Raw genomic sequence first — 19008 nt, forward strand, 5'->3', positions numbered from 1 at the left:
TATTCAGTTGATATTTTTACCTATTGACTTGAAAGAAAACATAAAAACGTTGCCAAACATTTAAGTGTGCTTTATTTTCAATAAGGGAGCCCTGGTGGTGTAGTGGTTACGCACTGAGCTGTGATCCACAGCTGGTTGGCAGTTCGGAACCACCAGCAGCTCTGTGGGAGAAAGACTGGATTTCAGTCTCAGAAACACACAGGAGGTCACTATGAATCAGCCTCAACTCAATGGCAGTGAGGTTGTTGTTTCAATGAGCTGTTCAAACACCTTTTTTCAATCAGATGTTTTCCTAAAGAGGTATATTGTCTTCCACATAATAGTCACACAACACCTAGATTTTTTAATTTAACATTCCAGAGAATATGATTTGGTATGATATTTTAATCTATGTACTTTTCAAATGTATATACTGCTTTTGAAAGAGCTCTCTTTGCATATGGCTTTCATCATTTTTTTCCTTCCCTTCCTCACCTCATCTCTGTAGTTTATACTTTAAATGTGAGTAGTAGGGGAAGAGGAGTATGTTTAAGAGAAAATGAAAACTTTGATGCACAAAAACACATTTTTCTAACAGAAACACTTACTCATTTCTATGTATACATACAAAACTTTAAAAGCGCAATTTAAAAATGTATGAAGAAACTCTATCATGTGGAGGATGTTACTTAGGACTAGAATCACAGGTTTTGCTAGTCTTTCTCTAGCCTTGGGCAAGCTAGTCTAATTACAGTAACTTGACTTTCATTCTGTTTAGTGTTTTGCAGCTATGCATGAAAAAAGTTAATCAAAAAATAAAATGAAAACCATGATGACTAATTGAAGTCCCATAGATTTCTCTGCTGTTGCCTAACTTGTCTTTGGGGATGAACTTCACTATGTTGCCCTCAAAGCGTCATTTGATGAGCTATACTATCTGTCTCTGCTTCTCTAACAGAAAGAGAAAAGAGTCCTTTGATTTTATAATTTTTCAAGAAGAAAAGAAAAATACGGCTTTCCCTGACATCATTTATTCTATGCTTGTAATTCTTGGGAGATTTTAGAGAAGACACTAGATGGGTACTCTCAGAGCTGGGCAATACCTCCCTTTAGAGACCATAGAGAAAGGCATTTTGCTCTTCCTCTTCGTTCTCTGGTGCGTTTTGGAAGGACGCTGCATTAGGAGGACTGCTGATTCTCAGCCTATTGTCTAGCTGGCTCCTTTGTGAAGTTGTAGACTCAAGTTGGAACCATTAGAACCAACCCAGCCAATGGTTTGTGCAGAAATTTTCCCTGAGATGTTTTCTTAGTACATTAAAAACGGTTTTCTGCCTACGTGTCTATAAACCAATAACGATGTGAAAAATGTATCTTTAATAAATATTAGTAATTAACCCGATAGAATCAGAATTATCTCTGTGATCTTTGTAAGTAGAGGGTGGGAGGGGAGGAGGAGAGATGGGAGGGAGGGTGCATAGGAGAGGAATGGAAGATTGGTGAGGTTTTTGAGACCTGAACAATTTTGAAGGGTTGGTGGCAGACAAACACAGCATGTGAAGTATGAAAGAGTAGGTTATTACCAATGCATATTTTGGGCATTTTTAGCTGACGCTGTCTGGTGAAAGGAAATTTCTGGATAGTGTGTGCTGATTGCTCCTGTGGCCTGGACGACCCTCCATTTTTCAGTTGTCTGAAGTGAGTGGTGTTGAGAAGCAACATATGCTTCTTCCCTTCCATGCAGAGCAGTGAAATTTGGAAATGTGTGCTGAAGGCAAAAATATAGTTTCGACAGCAATTTATTTCCAAGAAAGGACAACTTCCTGGGATAGTGATAATGGTTGCTAAAATCTCACTGAGAAAAATAATTCATTTGCCCAAATGTGGGCTTAGATTTCACTGCATCTGGCTCAGTAGAGTGGCATGGGACCATCAATCTATTTTGGAGAGAGATTTGCTTGGGAACCATGTGGACACAGCCTCCCTTTACTGACACTTGGCTGTGGTGAAAGAGTCCTTGGGACTTTCAGAGTAATACATGCCATTCACATAACACAGTAGTTTAAGTTTCATGAAGAGGTTTTTTTTTTTTAATGCTATTTAAATTTGCTTTCATAACAACTTGAATAGGATGAACAATATGTTAGTCTATTAAGCAAATCTGTGAATTCTTGATCAATAGATGTTAACAAAGTTGTGCATACTCAGTTCTTTTGTAAACAAATGAAGCTCGTGACTTCGGGCATTGAACATGTAAGCCTCCTAACTTCCTCGTTAATACAGTTTTGTTGTTTTAAATTTCAGGCAGCAGCTGACTCTACAGCTTGGAAGTCAATTTACTGAAAGTTCAGCTTTGATTGTTCCGAGGTTATTTATTGCTGTGTTATTCCGACACACAGTGACCCCATGTTTAACAGAATGAAACACTTGCCTGGTCTTGTGCCATCCTCATAATTGTAGGTGGCAAGGTTATACATGGGATATACAAAATAATCAGATAGTTCAAGCCTCAGAGAACAACAAACAACATAGAGTGAGCCCACGTGCCTGGGGTTGTCGCTCATGTCGGAAAAGGACAGGACTTTAGAACCATGTTCAGGGAGTTGCTCAGCACCCCCGGAAGGTGGTTCGCTGTTTTGTTGTGAAGTTGTTAGCCCCAGGAAGTGAGCACTGTTAGATGCTGTCAAATTGATTTTGACTCAGTTACCCCACACAACAGAGGAGAATTGCCTCACAGAGTTTTCTAGCCTGTAATATTTCCATGAACAGACCTCCAAGTCTTTCTCCTACAAATACCTGGACCTTTCTTCTGCTGAGCCACTTGGTTCTCGACTAGCAACTGAGTACCTAACTGTTGGGCCATCAAGGCTCTTGAAATGAGGTTAATGCTAACGTCCCAAATCAGCAGATCATTGACCCAAGAGATCAGGATACCTGAGTCTTGGTCCCAGTTAATAATCGTAGTCCTCCTAGCTGAGCAAGTTAGTTTTTCACTTACACTCACAGGATACTGTGAGCAGTAACTGCTTACAGTATCATGTGAGTGTAAGTGACAAAGTATTGCTACCAGGATTCCAGTGCAGCCATGCATGGACCTGTGTTTCAACGGACCTGTAATTAGTGGATGGCTGCAGGTAAGTTCTCTCAGACCCAGTCTTCGTCTTTTTCGGGTGCTTTGAATAAAAGTTCAATAAAAAGGGCTTCTGAGAGCATCCCTTGGACCTATTGAAGTCAAGGCAGAGAGGTCAGTTACGACAACTAGGAGACTCCAAAGTGGTCATCTTGACAGATTGTTTTGAAGGCACCAGGTGATCACGGAGGCCGACTGTGACCTTTTAAGAAAATTAAAACTGACTCGGGGAGGAAAAGGTTTGGAAGGTTGTGCTGACAACATTTTCTTTTCCTAATATGACAATGCTTCTGTTCCTTCCCAGAAGTTAGCAAAAGCTGTCCTAAAAACATTTCATTGAGACCGTTACCCTCCTTCACCCGACCACTCTGCACTTGCTTCTTCAGTGTTCTTTCACGTTCCCTAAAGGCAACGACTGCGTAGAGGGCGTGTGATGTAAATCCCGCGAGGATGCGGAGACTGCTGTTTTGATGTGGCATGAATCAAAGAGCACAGAATTCTTTGGTGGGGGTGGGGGAGGGAGGCTAGAGACGTGGAAACACCACTGTCAGAAGTGAGTAGACCTAGATGGAGGATATACTGAGAAGCAATAGCTTCAAATTTTCTTTTTTTTGTTGTTTAATAAAAGTTCCTATGATTTTATAGCAATTTTTAATTTTGACTTGCCCTAATTTTATGTGATGCTTATGGGAGAATTTTCCATGAAGCTTGTGGTAGTTACATAATCTGTTGTCAGACTTGAGAGTGAAGGTCGTAGATTGATGACCTCATTTGGAGGCACTAAGGAGATAAATAGCTTGCTGGAGGCGGGACATATGCACACTCCCTGAGAGACAATGCTGTTGAGAAAACACGTGGAGCTACACTAGAGCCCTAGAGCTGAAGGAGTCATGTGAAGGTTTGCCACCACTGAATCGACAAGACTTTCGACTCACTGGCTTGTGATCTTCCTGCATTTAGCGTCCTTGCATGTGTTGTGTGAGTCTGAAGAAGAACTTATAGACTGGTATCTGACATATGGGCTAATATCGGACTTATGGACTTGATCTCGACTGGACTGGGATGTTTTCTCAATATTTAATTGCTCTTGTATATAAAGCTCTTTCTTGTACACAAAGGAATGTCTATGAATTTGTTTCTCTAGTCAACCCTGACTAACACATTATGGTACCTTGGGAGTGGGGTACTGGAGAGTGGGTACGTGTTTGCTCTCTGCCTCATGGTATTTTTTCTTCTTTGGTTAGTAAGAGGTCAGATATGGCCATGCAGTTTACTGGGCTGTTTCTGGAAAGAATATGGGAAGTTAAAGTTTTGATCATTTTCTTTGGTTGTTGTCTTTGTTTATTCTTGTGTGAAATGGTGAGCATGAATGTGACTAATGCATATTTTGAGCTCAGGGGATGAAAATCGCACCTTGACTTTCTCAGAGCTGCTTAGTGGGCAGGCTGAAAGAGAAAATGGCTGACAGAAGGTCAAAATGACTGACAGAAGGTCAAAATGGCTGACAGAAAGGCTGGCTTCTGGTTTGATGCTGTCAGTGGCCTCATCCCATATTTTGTATCAATAGAATACTTTAGATAAGGATTAAGATAAAATAGATAAGGATTGAACTCAACTGTTTTAAGAATTGAGATGAGTATCTGATTCTACTTTGTTTATACTGATTTCTTCTGCTTTTTATTGTTGATGTAATGATTGATAGCAAGTGATTATTGGGAAGTATGAAAATAGAGAGTTTGTAAGCCTTGCCTTCAGCCATTAAGATTTGAATCTTTAAATGGGTTAGGACATTTCTGCAAAGAAGGCTCTGAAAAGATAAGCCCCACCCAGTGCTTTGGAGTACTCAAGACACTTGCATTCCGAGAGACTTGTTTAGGGGCTGTTGATAGATTGAAGAAAAAGGAACTCTTTGGCTTTTTGAATCTTGAACTGGTGGTTTTTGTCAGAAGCTGGAAAAAACCTGGAGCCCTGAAGAAACTCTCCTTTCTAGGACTGAACTGTTAAAGGGAGCCTGTGGGCAGGCTGAAATGCTTGCTAGGTGACCACCTGGATCCACTAGTTGAGTGGAAGTGAGAAAAATGCAGCAATGAAGAGATGAATTTAGTCTGGCCACTGACATGCATGGACCTGGTTTATAGGAAGTAGAGGAGAAGATGAGAGTGGATTGACTGAAATTCATGACCTAGCTCAAGGGGCCTAAGGTTGTTGAGAATTAGTGATGAGGCCTATGCACTAAAGGCAAGGCAGCCAATGGGAACCCAGGTGAAGCTAAGTGTGACAGCCCACATTGAGTTGACCACAACCTGACCAGATGAAGAGAAGATTTTTGAGCTGGTGAACTGGTACATATTGCTGCTAACTTTATGGATGGTCTGTCTTGATTTGCCTTTGCTTATGGATGAAGACTTCACAAGGTTCCAGTTGGAATGAAGATTCTTCACATCAAAGAATATGATTGATTCCTTAGAGCATTGCTATGATGTAAGTGGGCAGAACAGTAATTGGATACCCAAAATGGGGAAGATAAAGACATGAAGTGCTTGGTTTGCAAACTTTCATAGGTGCTGGAATATATTCATAGGATTATAGGATGAAGGTGTAGGTGTAACTGCAGTGGTTAGGCATAGGATATTTTTATTTTGTTCACTTATAGAATCTTATGTTTAAATGAGGTGGCACATATTGAATTGTATGCATTTTTTGCCTGTTAGGTACAGATATGATTTTATTATTGTTTGAAAATTATATACGGATAATGAGTTGTATGAGAGTGTCACATTGACTAGGGGTGGGCTGTGGTAGTTACATCATCTGTTGTCAATTTGAGACTTAAGAGTGAAAGGGTGGCGTTTACCCTGTCAATCAAATCATAGCTTGATGACCTCATTGGGAGGTGCTAAAGGAAAGAGGGAACCGATTACATGGAACTGTGTGTGACCTCCTCCCTGGGGGACAGACAATCAAAAAGTGGATGAAGGGAGACGTCGGACAGGGCAAGATATGACAAAATAACCATTTATAAACTATCAAGGGCTCATGCAGGAGGGGGGAGCGGGGAGGGAGGGGAAAAATGAGGACCTAATGTTGGGGGTTTAAATGGAGAGAAAATGTTTTGAGAAACGATGTACAAATGCGCTTTACACAATTGATGTGTGTATGGATTGGGATAACAGTTGTATGAGCCCCAAATAAAATGATTTTTTTTAAAAGAAAAAAAAAAAGAGAAAAAAGAAATAAAGAGCTCACTGGAGCGGAGCATTCACTCACTCCCTGTGAGACATTCCTGTGGATAAGACATGGAGCTAAACTAGAGTCTGGGAGCTGAAGGAGCCACATGGAGACCCCTGCCAGTGCTGAAATGCTTCCATTGCCACTGGATCCACAAGACATTTCACCCACTGGCCTGTGATCATCCTTCATTTGGTGTCATTGCATGTGTTTTATGAGTCTGAAGAGGAATCTGTAGTTTGGTATCAGACATATGGCCTAATATCAGATTTATGGACTTGATCTGGACTGCGCTGGAATGTTTTCTCAATATTCAGTTTGCTCTTGTCCATAAAGCTCCTTCTTATACATGAGTGTCTATGAATTTGTTCCTCTAGTCTTAAAGAGCATAGAATTCTTTGGAGGGGAAGGTTAGAGATATGCAAACACCACTTTCAGAAGCGATAGCTTCAAATTTTGATATTTTTGTTTAATAAGGGTTCCTATGATTTTGTAGCAATTCTTTTTTGACTTGCCCTAATTTTATTTGCTGCTTTTGAGAGAATTTTCCATAAAGCTTAAGCTTTATGATCCTTTATTTGCAAAAATCTCTTCCAAGTCCTTTGAAGGGGTAAATTTAGCCACCAGACATCTTCGTATACATTTTCTCTACCCTGAAAAATAACGAAGCCAAGAAAAGATTATTATTCTGTGTTGTAACTGAAGACACAAATTCAGAGCAATGAAGTGATTTTACCTAGGATCATTGCTGTTCCTAGTGGCTGTAGAGTTGGTCCCTGCACAATGACACCTGCTGATGGATTTTCGCAAGTCAATTACCAGGCCTTTCTTCATAATTTAGTCTGCTTTAGTATAGATGATCTGCTAAAACATTCAGCATCACAGCACAGCAGAGCCTTCACTGATGAAAAGTTGGTGACTGTGCATTATGTATACTGGCTGGAAATTGAACCCCCGTCTTCCATTGGGAAAGCAGGAATACTCCCTTGAATCACCAATGCTCCTATAGCTAGTGAGGACCAGAGTTCAAATTGACACTCAAGACAGTCTCTTGAGGCTGTCTCCACTAAGGGCTCCATGCTCTTGCCTGCACCTTTGCTTTCCTTTCTACTCTCCTTCCTGCTTTGAATGCCCTTCTCATGCATCTTTGGCTGTATGCCTTTTATTTATTCTTTAGAATTTGTGGTTGGTAAAATGACCAAACTCTCTACCCTTTGTTGGTTTCTCCCCACTGTAACTTCACAGCCTCTCCTATGCACTACTCACTTGGCACTTGCTCATAGCTCTGATCCCATCTATGTGCTCTTTTGCATGTCCTTTCCATTTGTGAGTGACATTTTCAGTGTAACTCCCCTTTCCATTTAAAAGCTGAAAGGCATTTATTCATTTACTTATTTTTATGAATTTTAATAAATCATTTTATTGGGGGCTATTACAGCTCTTATAACAATTCATACATCAATTGTATCAAGCGCCATTTGTACATATGTTGCCATCAACATTTCCAAAACATTTTCTCTCTACTTGAGCCCTTGGTATCACCTCCTCTTTTTTTCCCTCTCTTCCCAACCCTCCCACCCTTGTGAGCCCTTGATACTTTATACATTATTTTTATTGTCATATTTTACACCATCTGCTGTTTTCCTTCACCCATGTTTCTGTTGTTTATAACCCCCCAGGGGGTGTTTTATGTCGATCATTGCGATTGGTTCTCTCTCCCCGCCACTTCCCCCATACTCTCATGGAATTGATACTCTCATTATTTGTCTTGAGGGGTTTATCTGTCCTGGATTCTATGTGTTGAGAGCTCTTATCTGTACCAGTGTGCATGTTCTGGTGTGGCCAGATTTGTAGGATAGAACTGGGATCATGATAGTGGGGTGGGGGGGGCGGAGGAGGAAGCACTAGAGGAATGTTGTGTGTTTCATTAGTTCTATACTGCACCCTAGCTGGTTCGTCCCTTCCTTGTGACCCCTCTGTGAGGGGATGTACAAATGGGCTTTGGGTCTCCATTCTGACCCTGCTCATTTGCATCAAAATGGTCTTTTGTTTTGGGTCTTCTGATGCCTGATACCTGATCCCATTTACCCTTGTGATCACACAGGTTGATGTGCTTCTTCCATGTGTGCTTTGTTACTTCCCTGCTAGATGGCTGCTTGTTTAACTTCAGACACTATATCTTGTAATAGCTGGGCACCATCAGCTTTCTTCACCACCTTAGCTTATGAACCCATTTTGTCTTCAGAGATCACCTTGGAAAGGCGAGCATCAAAGAATTCCAGGTTATTGGAACAAAGTGTTCTTGCATTGAGGGGGAATTTGAGTAGAGGCTCAATGTCCATCTGCTACCTTAATACTTAATCCATAAATATATGTACAGACCTTTATCCCTATTGTTATATATTAATATATTTACATATGTACATGCGTTTGTTTATTCCTTTATAAATGTCCTTTGTCTCCAAGTTCTGAAAGGCATTTAGATAAAAATGTTAAACCATGTGTCCTGCCGCCCTCCAAATGCACTATGGTAGAGTCAATTCCTATTTCTAGTGACTTATAGGAGATCATGAAACTGCTCCACAGTGTGTCCTAGGCTGTAGTCCATATAGAAGCAGATGCCATATCTTTCTCCCACAGAGAGGCTGGTGGGTCAAAGTGCTAACCTTTGGGTTAGCATCAGAGTTCTTAACTACTGCACCACTTGGGTGCCTTCCAAACCCTGTAGATTTCCAAGGCTGTAATTCTTTTTTTTTTAAATCATTTTATTGGGGGCTCATACAACTCTTATTACGATCCATACATACATCAATTGTATAAAGCACATTTGTACATTTGTTACCCTCATCATTCTCAAAACATTTGCTCTCCACTTAAGCCCCTGGCAGCAGCTCCTCAGTTTTCCCCCTTTCCCCACTTTCCCCTCCCTCATGAATCCTTGATAATTTATAAATTATTATTTTGTAATATCTTATACTGTCTGATGTCTCCCTTCACCCAATTCTTTATGCGAGTAGAAAGCCTCATTTTTCCTGAGGAGCAGCTGGTGGTTTGGAACTACTGACCTTATGGGTGACAGCCCAATGCATAACCACTACTCATGAGCGGTTACCAACTAAATTTATCATTTGAAAAATATCAGTATTAAGTGTTTTCCTTTAACTAAAAGAAATAACACCTTACCTACTCATACGTACAGGGATGACTGAGGACTGATTTCCAAGTTGAAGTTCACTTTGCATATTTTCAAATCACACTTGCCTTTTCCTTTCTCAAAAGAAACCACTAATCTGAATTTGCTATATAGTCTTCAAGTTCAGGCTTAAATTTTTTCTTATATATCCTTGTGTTTGTTAGCAATAGTGACATTTTGTGATTTGTTTTTGAAAAAGAATACAAATAGTATAATTACTGAATATATCTTTCTGAAGCTTGTTTTTTTCACTTAATATATATTTTTATTGAGCCATTTAAATCTAATTTATTTATTTTTAATTGTGTGTGTACTATTCCATTTCATGGCTATACATCTCTTTAGATTACAGCTTTATTGGCACTTCTTCCACAGATCATAAATTTCAAAGTTCAAGCATACCAAGGAGTGCTGGACAACTATTACCACGGTCAACTTTGGCACATTTTCTTCTTCCTTGTACTCATTATTAGTGTAATTATCATTACTTTTTACCTGTAAGAAAAATATACACAACAAAACATTCTCCAATTCAACATCTTCTACATGCATATTTCAGTGCCATTTATTATATACTCAGTTATGCAACCCATTATTGATATCCTATTCCAAATTTTTCCACAGCCATTCACATGAATGTAATGCCCCCTAAACAGAAATGCTTTTTCCTTCAATGGTAGCCTTGGTCAACTTTGGTTTCTTTTCTTTTTTTAAGTAGTTTTCTTGATATAAAATTCACATAGCATATATGCCCATTGTTAAGTCCCTTTTCAAAAGCGTTGTATAGCCATCACAATCAGTTCCAATGGTCCGACCCTCCCCCATCCCGCATTCAGTGTTCCCTCCTCCATTCCTTTCACACCCTGCTCCCCTTCTCCCCTCCCCCACCCTGCTCAACCATTGCAGCCGTTATTGTCTCTGTTCATCCATCATCCATTCCTTCAGTGTTACAGAAACTGGGAAACCTAACATAAACAATATAAAAACACCAAAATGAAACAGAAAGAAGAAAGTAATAATAATAATAATAATATAAAGGGTAAAAAAGAAAAGGCTGGCAACAATATTTTAAAAACAAACCAACCCATTGTCCTCTTTTCATTGAAAGGGGTTCAGGTAGTGTGTCTTGTAAGGGCTCGGCTCCTGAGAGAAAGGTTTGTGGTTTAATGTAACCAGCCACTCTGTGGGAGACAGATGTGGATTCAGCTTCCATAAAGATCCCAGCCTTGTGCATGGGGAAACCCAATGGGGCAGTTCTGTGTTTTTTTTTTTTTTCAATTAACATTAGGACTTTTATATGAAACTTTCAATATATTGGTTTCCCCTCTACCATTACATAGCAAATCCACTGATTGCAGGACAGTGGCTGGTGCTTCTATGAGTTTTAGCAGTGTGCCTGTAATTCAAAACACTTTCAATAAATGCATAGAGACGAACTGATGAAAACATCTGTAGGAAGTGAAAGTCTTTGACTTTGATAAATTTAACATGATTAGAAGTAGGTAGAACGTGATTTTTTAAGGAAATTCATGGAAATTATATTACTTAGGTGGTTTATGGAGATGGGAAAGTAGTGTGATAAAGAACCCATTTGAAATGACACTGAGATGAGCATGGACGAAAGCTAGTCACATTTTTGTCATGTTAATTAAGTTTGTAAGAGACCAGTAACAAAATATGAAAAGTAATTGATTAAACTGCAAGCCAAAGTACTTGGAAATGTGTTTAAGTGAACTGGCGAGTAAGTACAAATTTACAACATGACGGTGAAAGTTCTATATTCTTTTCTAAGTAGGCAATTTCCGAGATCCACCCTTGAGAAATCTAATTATCCTTGAATATTTGACCTTTAAAACAACAATTTAAACCCTTTTTCAACCTGGCTTCACGGAGATTTGGCAGTTGTGCTTGACAGAAATAACAAAATCCGTTTAAAACTGAAGGGTCATCGTTTACTTCCTTTGTTTCATATCTCTTCCTCTGAACTAATTTCACCTTTTGTTACTTTCTGAATATTATCCACAGGAATGTATACAAAGATGGGGAGAGAGGAGTACAGTGAGGTGGTAGGGCTGGTTGTAAGGGGAAAATGTTGCATATGAAATCTTAGAATAACTTCTGGCATATGTAGAGCTCAACAACTATCAGCTATTACTTACTCTTCTCTTTTACATGTCTAACAGAAGAAATACAAGTTAGTTATTTTATAGCTTTTACGCTGTCACCAAAGATGGGCCTGGAGCTCTTTAGGTCTTTACAACTGAAGGCTGTCCCTTGTTCTGGGACTCGGCTACATAAAAGTAAAGGGGTAGTCACGTGGAGAAAAGTGAATTCTGAAGGTGCTTCATCCATCATTAGCATCATAGTCAAGAAGAGGGTGGAAGAAATGGACAGTTACTGGTTTATTAGAAAAGTTTGTATTATAGTTATTATTTCATATGTCAGATCTCATCCTGTTGATCTTAATCAAAGGACTAGTTTTTACCTTTCCATTCCTTTATTCACTCCTTGACTCATTTGTTTATTTGCCAAATGTCAAGCAATTTCATAGGCTCAAATATAACCACAATTGTAAGGATGGCACAGAACTGGGTAAAAGTTCGCTCTGTGTACATAGAGCTGCTATGAGTTGGAATCTGCTTGATGGCATCTAAAAATCAAGCAATTATGAGGTTCTGAAGAGTTGGAATACATCAAAGACCAAGGAGAAAATGATTCCAGCTCTTGTGTTACTGTTAGTATATCCCAGAGAAAGAGAAAATAAGCGCTGCATACGAAAACTGAAATTCCGTCAAGCAGTCACCACCATCGAGTCCGTTCTGACTCATAACAAGCTGCGCTACAGGAATTGCCCCTGTGTATTTTTGAGAGAGACCATACCTGTTTACAGGAGTAGAAAGCCTTCTCCCTTGGAGTGGCTGATGGTAAAAAGTCATAAATGCCATGAAAAAAAGGGGGTGTACAAGGAATCAGGGGTGTCTGAATAAGGCAGTTTACAGCATTAAGTAGGAGGGCCAGGGTAAAAAAATCATTAAGAACGTGAGAACTGGTTCATATTGAAGGAGCTGAGATATCCAGCCAGTCAGATATCTTTAAGCAGAATAGCTGGTACCAAGGCTGTGCCTGGCATGTGTAAGGTATAGAAGTAACTGGAGTAGAGTAGGCAAGGGAGATAATAGCAAAAGGAGAATCCGATGGATTATGCAGCTGGATCGTATAAGGCTCTCTAAGTCATCATGAAACCTTTGATGGTTCAGTGGAGGGCTTGAGTTTATGTTTTCAAAAGACCAACCTGAGTCCTGTGTAAAAAGGATTCTAAGGGGAAGAAAAGCAGGAGACTTGTTAGCAATCAATTGCAGCTCTCCAGGAAAGATGATAATGGCTCGTAGCATGATGGTGACAATAAGAGTAGTGGAAAGGGATTGGATTTTTATATATTAGCAGTCTATAACCCACTGTCATCAGATCGATTCTGACATAGTTACCCTGTGTAGGGTTTCTGAGACTGAAAATCTTTATGGAAGCAGGCAGCCTCATCCTTATCCCACAGAGTGGCTGGTGGGGTTGATCTGCTGACCTTGCAGTTAGCCATCCAGTGCCTAATCCACAGCACTGCCAGGAGTCTTTAGATAACCAAACCAAAACACAAAATAAAACAAGATCCCCCCCCAAACTCACTACCATTAAGTTGATTCTGACTCATAGGACCCTGCACTACAGGGTAGAACTTCCCTTGCTAATTTCCAAGCCCATAACTCTTTATGGGCATAGAAAACACCTTTCTCCCATGGAGTGGCTGGAGGCTTCGAACTGCTGACTTTTCAATTAGCAGCCCAACACATAATCTGTAAACATTATACCACCAGGGCTAAATTGTAGGATGTGAAAGATATAAAGGGAAGAAGGACGTGTGCCCCCTCCCCTCAAGTTTTTCGACAGAGCCTATAAAAGATGGAACTTCTACCATCTGAACGTTGGAGTAGGTTTGGGCACGAACATCAGGGATGCACATTTTTAGTGACCCAGTAGCCACATGGATATATGAATTTGGAGTTCAGGAAGAGATCTTGGCTAGAGATATATAATTGGGAGTTTGTTTTCCCTTCGCTGGAATTTAATATCAGGGGATTGACTAGGACACCCAAGAAGTGTGGGGAAAAGGTCAAAAGCATTCCTGGGGGCATGCTAACATTAAGGGGTCCAGGAAAAGAGGAGGAACTAATGAAGAAAACGGAGAAGGGGTGATCAACAGAATATGGAGAGAAGTGAACAAGTTACAGATACTAAAGGAAGAGCGTGTGAAAGAGGAGAAAGTGGTCAAGTATGTCAACTGCCACTGCTGAGCCGAAGGAGCGGAGAGGAGGACTGACACCAGGCGCTTAGCTTGATCCCTGTGAAAGTCTGCTCGTCACCCCCCTGAGGGCTGTTTCAGAGACTCGGGGAGGAGCGAGCCTGCTTGGAGTAGGTTTTAGAGCAGAGGTAGGGAAACTTCTTTCTGACAAGGGCCATTCGCATATTTATAAAATCATGCCAAGGTCATACTAGTCCAATATTTAATTCACTTGTCCCTGATGTGATGACTGGACCTGCTTCTCTTTGGTGAGAGCTGCGATGTCAGCCAGTGTGGATGGGTTCACAGCCTTATTTGGCCTGTCAGCCGGACTCCACACCTGTTTTAGAGAACAGAAGGAAATACACTGGAGACAACTAGTAGGTGAATGTTCAAGTTCAGTAGTCTCACACGTGGATGGAATTTGAACATCTTTCTTCTTAAATACTTCTGAACTCTGAATACGAACATTAGAATCCCCTTGTTTGCTTTTAGGAGACCATCTGTATTCTACCACTGAAAATGTAAAAGCGCTAGAATGGGTAACTCAAACTTTTTACCATCTTGAGCTGGGTTGGCCAGCCTGCACCGAATTCTTGGGGTGTAAAAGAAATTGTGAACATTTAGCTGTATGTGGAACAGAGGTATATGGTGATACTGCCAACCCTCCTTGGTTCAAATCCATTAAACACCCGGAAGAAGAAAGGTGAGGCCTTCTGCTCTGACAAAGATGTACAGCCTCGGAAACCCTACCGAGGGTTGCCGTGAGTCAGAATTGACTCGCTGGAAGTGGGTTAGACGAGGTCACATAATTGAGGGAGAGCAGAGACGACAATGGAATCCAGGTCTGCACTGGAGTGCCTTCTCCACTGTACAATATTTCATCGTGACTTTGGTTCAGCATGTTTGTAGGACAAGTGGAGGGCTTGTGGAGATGCTCAGGAAAAGATTGTTCCATAGATTAATGAATTCATGAACTAATAGCTGCACAAAGATAAGACAAAGCTTGACACATGGGAAAACCAGGAGAAGGTCCATCGACGGCTGACTGGAGATTTGCTCTGGGAGGCGAGCCGGCTGCAGGAGAAAGACGATTGCTGACTGTCGGCAACGTGACTGATTGCTACCCCGGCAGCACCCTAGGTGCTTACAAATTGTTTTAAGAGCAAATGCAAACTGTTAATGAGGGTTAATGGAAGAGGCTGAAGATGGAAAATTTTTGTTTTGCTAATGAGAATTGGAATGATGACATTTTTTTAAATCCTCACTGACAGCGTAAGAAAACTACTGACTTGGCAGCAGCAGGTTTACAAGTCCCTGAAAAGAACCAGACACAAGAGGTTTCAACTTGCTCGAACTCTTATTACATGCGTGAATGAGTCTTGGAACAAAAGAAAGTTGTGCATGATTGTTTAGGAAAGCACAAATAAACAAAGCATATGTTTTCTAACATCAATGACTATAATCTGATAGCCGTGCTATATTGGCCTCTGCTCATTTTAGGGTTATGTGATGAAGAAGACTTTAGTGGTTCTTAGGTTCAGCGCATAAATAAATGATGTTAGGGCTCCTCTCTAACTTACGCTCTTCAATTTTTCATAGATACGTGCTGCTTTTCTTTCAGAACGGAAAATGCACGTTACTTGTTCTCGTGGAAAACTTCCATCCTTTTTTATGCCTTTCCTTTCTCTTTTGAAAGATCCCTCTCACACTGCATAAATAGAAATGTCCCCGAGATTCATTTGATTTCATGGATGGCAGAGCACTCATTTCAAATAACTTTGGAAGACCCAGATAAAATAGCGACACTATACTGCCTTACCTGATTTAGTGCTGCGGCCTGTTAGGGACTAGATGGCTTCGGGAAATTGTAATGGGAAACTCAAGTTAGTTTTCACTTTAAGTTCAACATTTTGAATCCAGTGTAGCTGAGGGTAGTCAAAAATTATTACGATCTGATTTAACTGTTCGCTGTTCCAAGTGAAATAAGCGAGTTGCCTCTATTTTTGTGGTCGTCAGGAAAATACTCCCATCGCCTCAGTGCTAAATGGCACTTCTCGAGCAGCGTCAGCAAACCGGCTGGAAACGGTGCCTGGTTCTTCCTGCCTTCCAGCCATTCCTTTCTCAAGGTGCAGGCCTGTCCGAGGAGGAGTTGGGGGAATCTTCCCCTCGTTATTATCGGGCTGTGTCCACCTTGGGAGAAGCGGCAGCCGCTGTCCATTTCCAAAGCTGTCAATCGGGGACCCCCAGCAACCACGAAAAGCCACTTTAATTTATTTCTTTAGTTCTTTACACTTTCTGGACGGTTTATTGTAAAGATGTATTAACCAGTTAGATGCCTTGAAGAAAAATTGCTCCTCACTTGGGGAAGAGATAGCAACTTTTGCTGAAATGTAGCAATGGTGGTGTAAGCTGGGGCCTGGGTGGGGGGTGGGGGTGGCTACGGAGGGGGAGGGAGGGTGTCGGAAAAGAAAAAGAGAAAAAGCAGTAGTGTTTGGTGGTGCTGGCAGCAGCACCCTCCAAACCATTCTTTTTAACTTCTTTCAGCTTGAGGATTCCACATTTGAAGTGTCCTTCTCACTAGCTCCTTTCCCGGCATATTTAAATTTACTTTTGCTTACTCACTTTTGATCATCCATTTATTTGCTCTGTTCTTATTCCCCATGATGTTTCCTACCCATAACGAAGAAGCAGGCATTCATATAATACTATTGGATCTCTCCTCCTGCCCATACTTCTATGTTAGATCACGGCCCGGGCAAACTCATATTCCCAGAACAGGGACATAACCCTTGCTCTACTCGCTAGGATTAGTTGATGTTTTTCCCCCTTGGCTTCTAGCTGTTTACATAGCGTTCCCAGGGAGATTGAGTGAGGCCACTTTCCCTTGGCAGCCAACCCTAAGCTTGAGGCAGAGAAGAACGTGACAATGCTTAGTCCTTTTTCTTCTAAAAATACAAGGCTAATTTATGTTTAATATTATTACTAAAGGTTAAAGGAGCCCCTGACAATATTCTAGGCACAGTGCGGAGGCTGACTAAGCCATAACTTCAACTTTCAGAGTTACTAATGTAGGAAATCCAGGACTGAGAAATTAAAAATTCTTTCTTAGGAAATGTGGGTAATGGAGCCAGTAACAGTTTGCCCTTTTTGCAATTGGAATAGTGTAAAAATAGAAAAAAAATCTTGTGGGCTTTAGCAAACCATTATAAGCTTGCCACTTGAAGACTTATGGAAGCGTTATTAAGAGATAACACAATCATGCCTAGGTGCCTTTAGCAGTTGAGTACTGAGCAGCAATTATCGATTAAGCCTGAAATCACCAAGTCAAAACAGACCTCTCTCTTGTTTATGTACATGTGCATTTTACTTGAAATTTGGTGGGGTTTTGCCAATGACTGGAAAATGGCTACGTGTAAAATAATTTGAGAACATACATGAAGGCCATTATATCCTTTTGAATTTTCGTCAGGTCCATAGGGAACTCCTGAAGAATTTTCCTTTTATTACTACTTATGTCACGGAATGTGCTTACTAAGGTTTGAAAATGTTCAAGGTCTTACTGACATGGTCATGACCTTCACGTCCTTTTACTATCCTTGTCCCTTAGGACTGCAAACCACCATCTGTAGAGATTATGGTTTTGAAGGTCCCTTGATGAAATCGCAACACTGGGATTTGGCTTTACTCGCTTGGAACCTTTGAAACTGCTTCATGGATCGATAGCTTCTATTCCTTTAGGTCTCAGTTTGCTACTTGATTTCTCCAGTTGCACCGAAGCTTACAGCCTCTAGTGATTTTGGTCCGTGTCAAGGCTACCTTTCTCTAGTTGCTTGAACTCCCCTCACCCCCCTGAAATATTATAGCATTTGATGTTTGCATCATTCATTATATAAAATGACACGTGTCCTTGCCTTTTTATGGAACAGTTTCACGTGTGCGTATTGGTTCTCTTTATGGTAAAATAAACCCCCAAAGAAGAAACAATGCCTTATAAACTATCTGTAAGACATCCTATACCACCAGCGTCTACGGAACTCTGGCTTTGTGAAGATCACTTCATTAAAAAGTAACTAAATTTGATAAACTTTTGTGACTAAAATACAGCTCAGAAGTGTAACTATGTACCAAATACCCTCTTCTAAATTACTTTCTACTATTATATATGATATAGACATATATAATATTAAGATATATTACACATTTAATATTTATATTTAAATATAATTAGATTTTATATATATGAGGATAAACCAAAAAATATTGTTAGTAGGATTTTAGCTCATCCTTCTCCAGTTTATTATCCCAAACAGGATGTGCTTAAACAGGTCTCTGCAATCAGTGTTTGGCTACAGACAAGTTATCTCAGGAATATACTTGTCTCAGTCACTTTAGGGTACCTCGGGGGGGAAAAAGAGCACCCAGCGAAAACAGGGACTCCCAAGCAGACAAAGGGAGCCAGTAATGCAAGACCGAGAGGTCAGTTCCAAAGGCTTTGAAGATTGTTTTTATGGATTCTGTCGATATTATCTTGATAGATTCTCTCAAATGGCACAGGATGACAATGGAGCCTTGCTAGAAAAAAAAGGTTTAGGAAATATCTAAACTGCATTGACAAGAAAAAGGACAGGAAAGTTGTGTTGAGGAATCTCTTTTCCATCACAACCATGTACCTGTTCATTCCTTAAGGGCAGCAATGGTTGTCCTATATGAATTTCTTTGGAAAAAATTCATCCCGTCTATCCTATGGCCCTGAGCTTGCCCTTTGGAATTCTTTTTGTTCTCCAAGCTCAAAGAGCATGGAAAGGAAACCCAGTTTGAAACCCTCAAAGATGCCTGTGTTGACATGATATGAACAGAGAACCATAGAACTCTTCATGGAAGGGCAGAGAGATGAAGACACTCTTCAGGAGTATATAGAACTGGGTGGGGGTCTGGGGTATGTATTAGGACACAGTGGCTTTACATTTTGATAATTTTGTTTAACAAATGTTTCTATGATCTTGTAGCAATACTTTTACACACACACACACACACACACACACACACACACACACAACTTCTTATTATAGTTCTTCTACTGAAGTCTCTGTTACTCCCACCAAGTGACTGGGTGGAGCTGTGCACACAGGGATTGTGTAAACTAGTAGA

At 40.5% G+C, this 19008-nt stretch overlaps 1 long non-coding RNA gene across 1 annotated transcript in view; it reads left to right on the top strand.

Moving 5' to 3' along the window:
* The first annotated feature begins 3002 nt into the window (after nucleotides 1-3002).
* LOC123521895 overlaps nucleotides 3003-19008 on the top strand; it is a 127100-nt gene continuing 111094 nt past the window's right edge. The window contains exon 1 of the long non-coding RNA XR_006680239.1: nucleotides 3003-3110. This is a non-coding gene — a long non-coding RNA (uncharacterized LOC123521895). The remainder of the gene's footprint in view (nucleotides 3111-19008) is intronic.

The sequence above is a fragment of the Echinops telfairi genome, unplaced genomic scaffold, assembly GCF_000313985.2.
Source record: "Echinops telfairi isolate 266 unplaced genomic scaffold, ASM31398v2 ScPeMD7_443;HRSCAF=831, whole genome shotgun sequence".
NCBI lineage: Eukaryota > Metazoa > Chordata > Mammalia > Afrosoricida > Tenrecidae > Echinops > Echinops telfairi.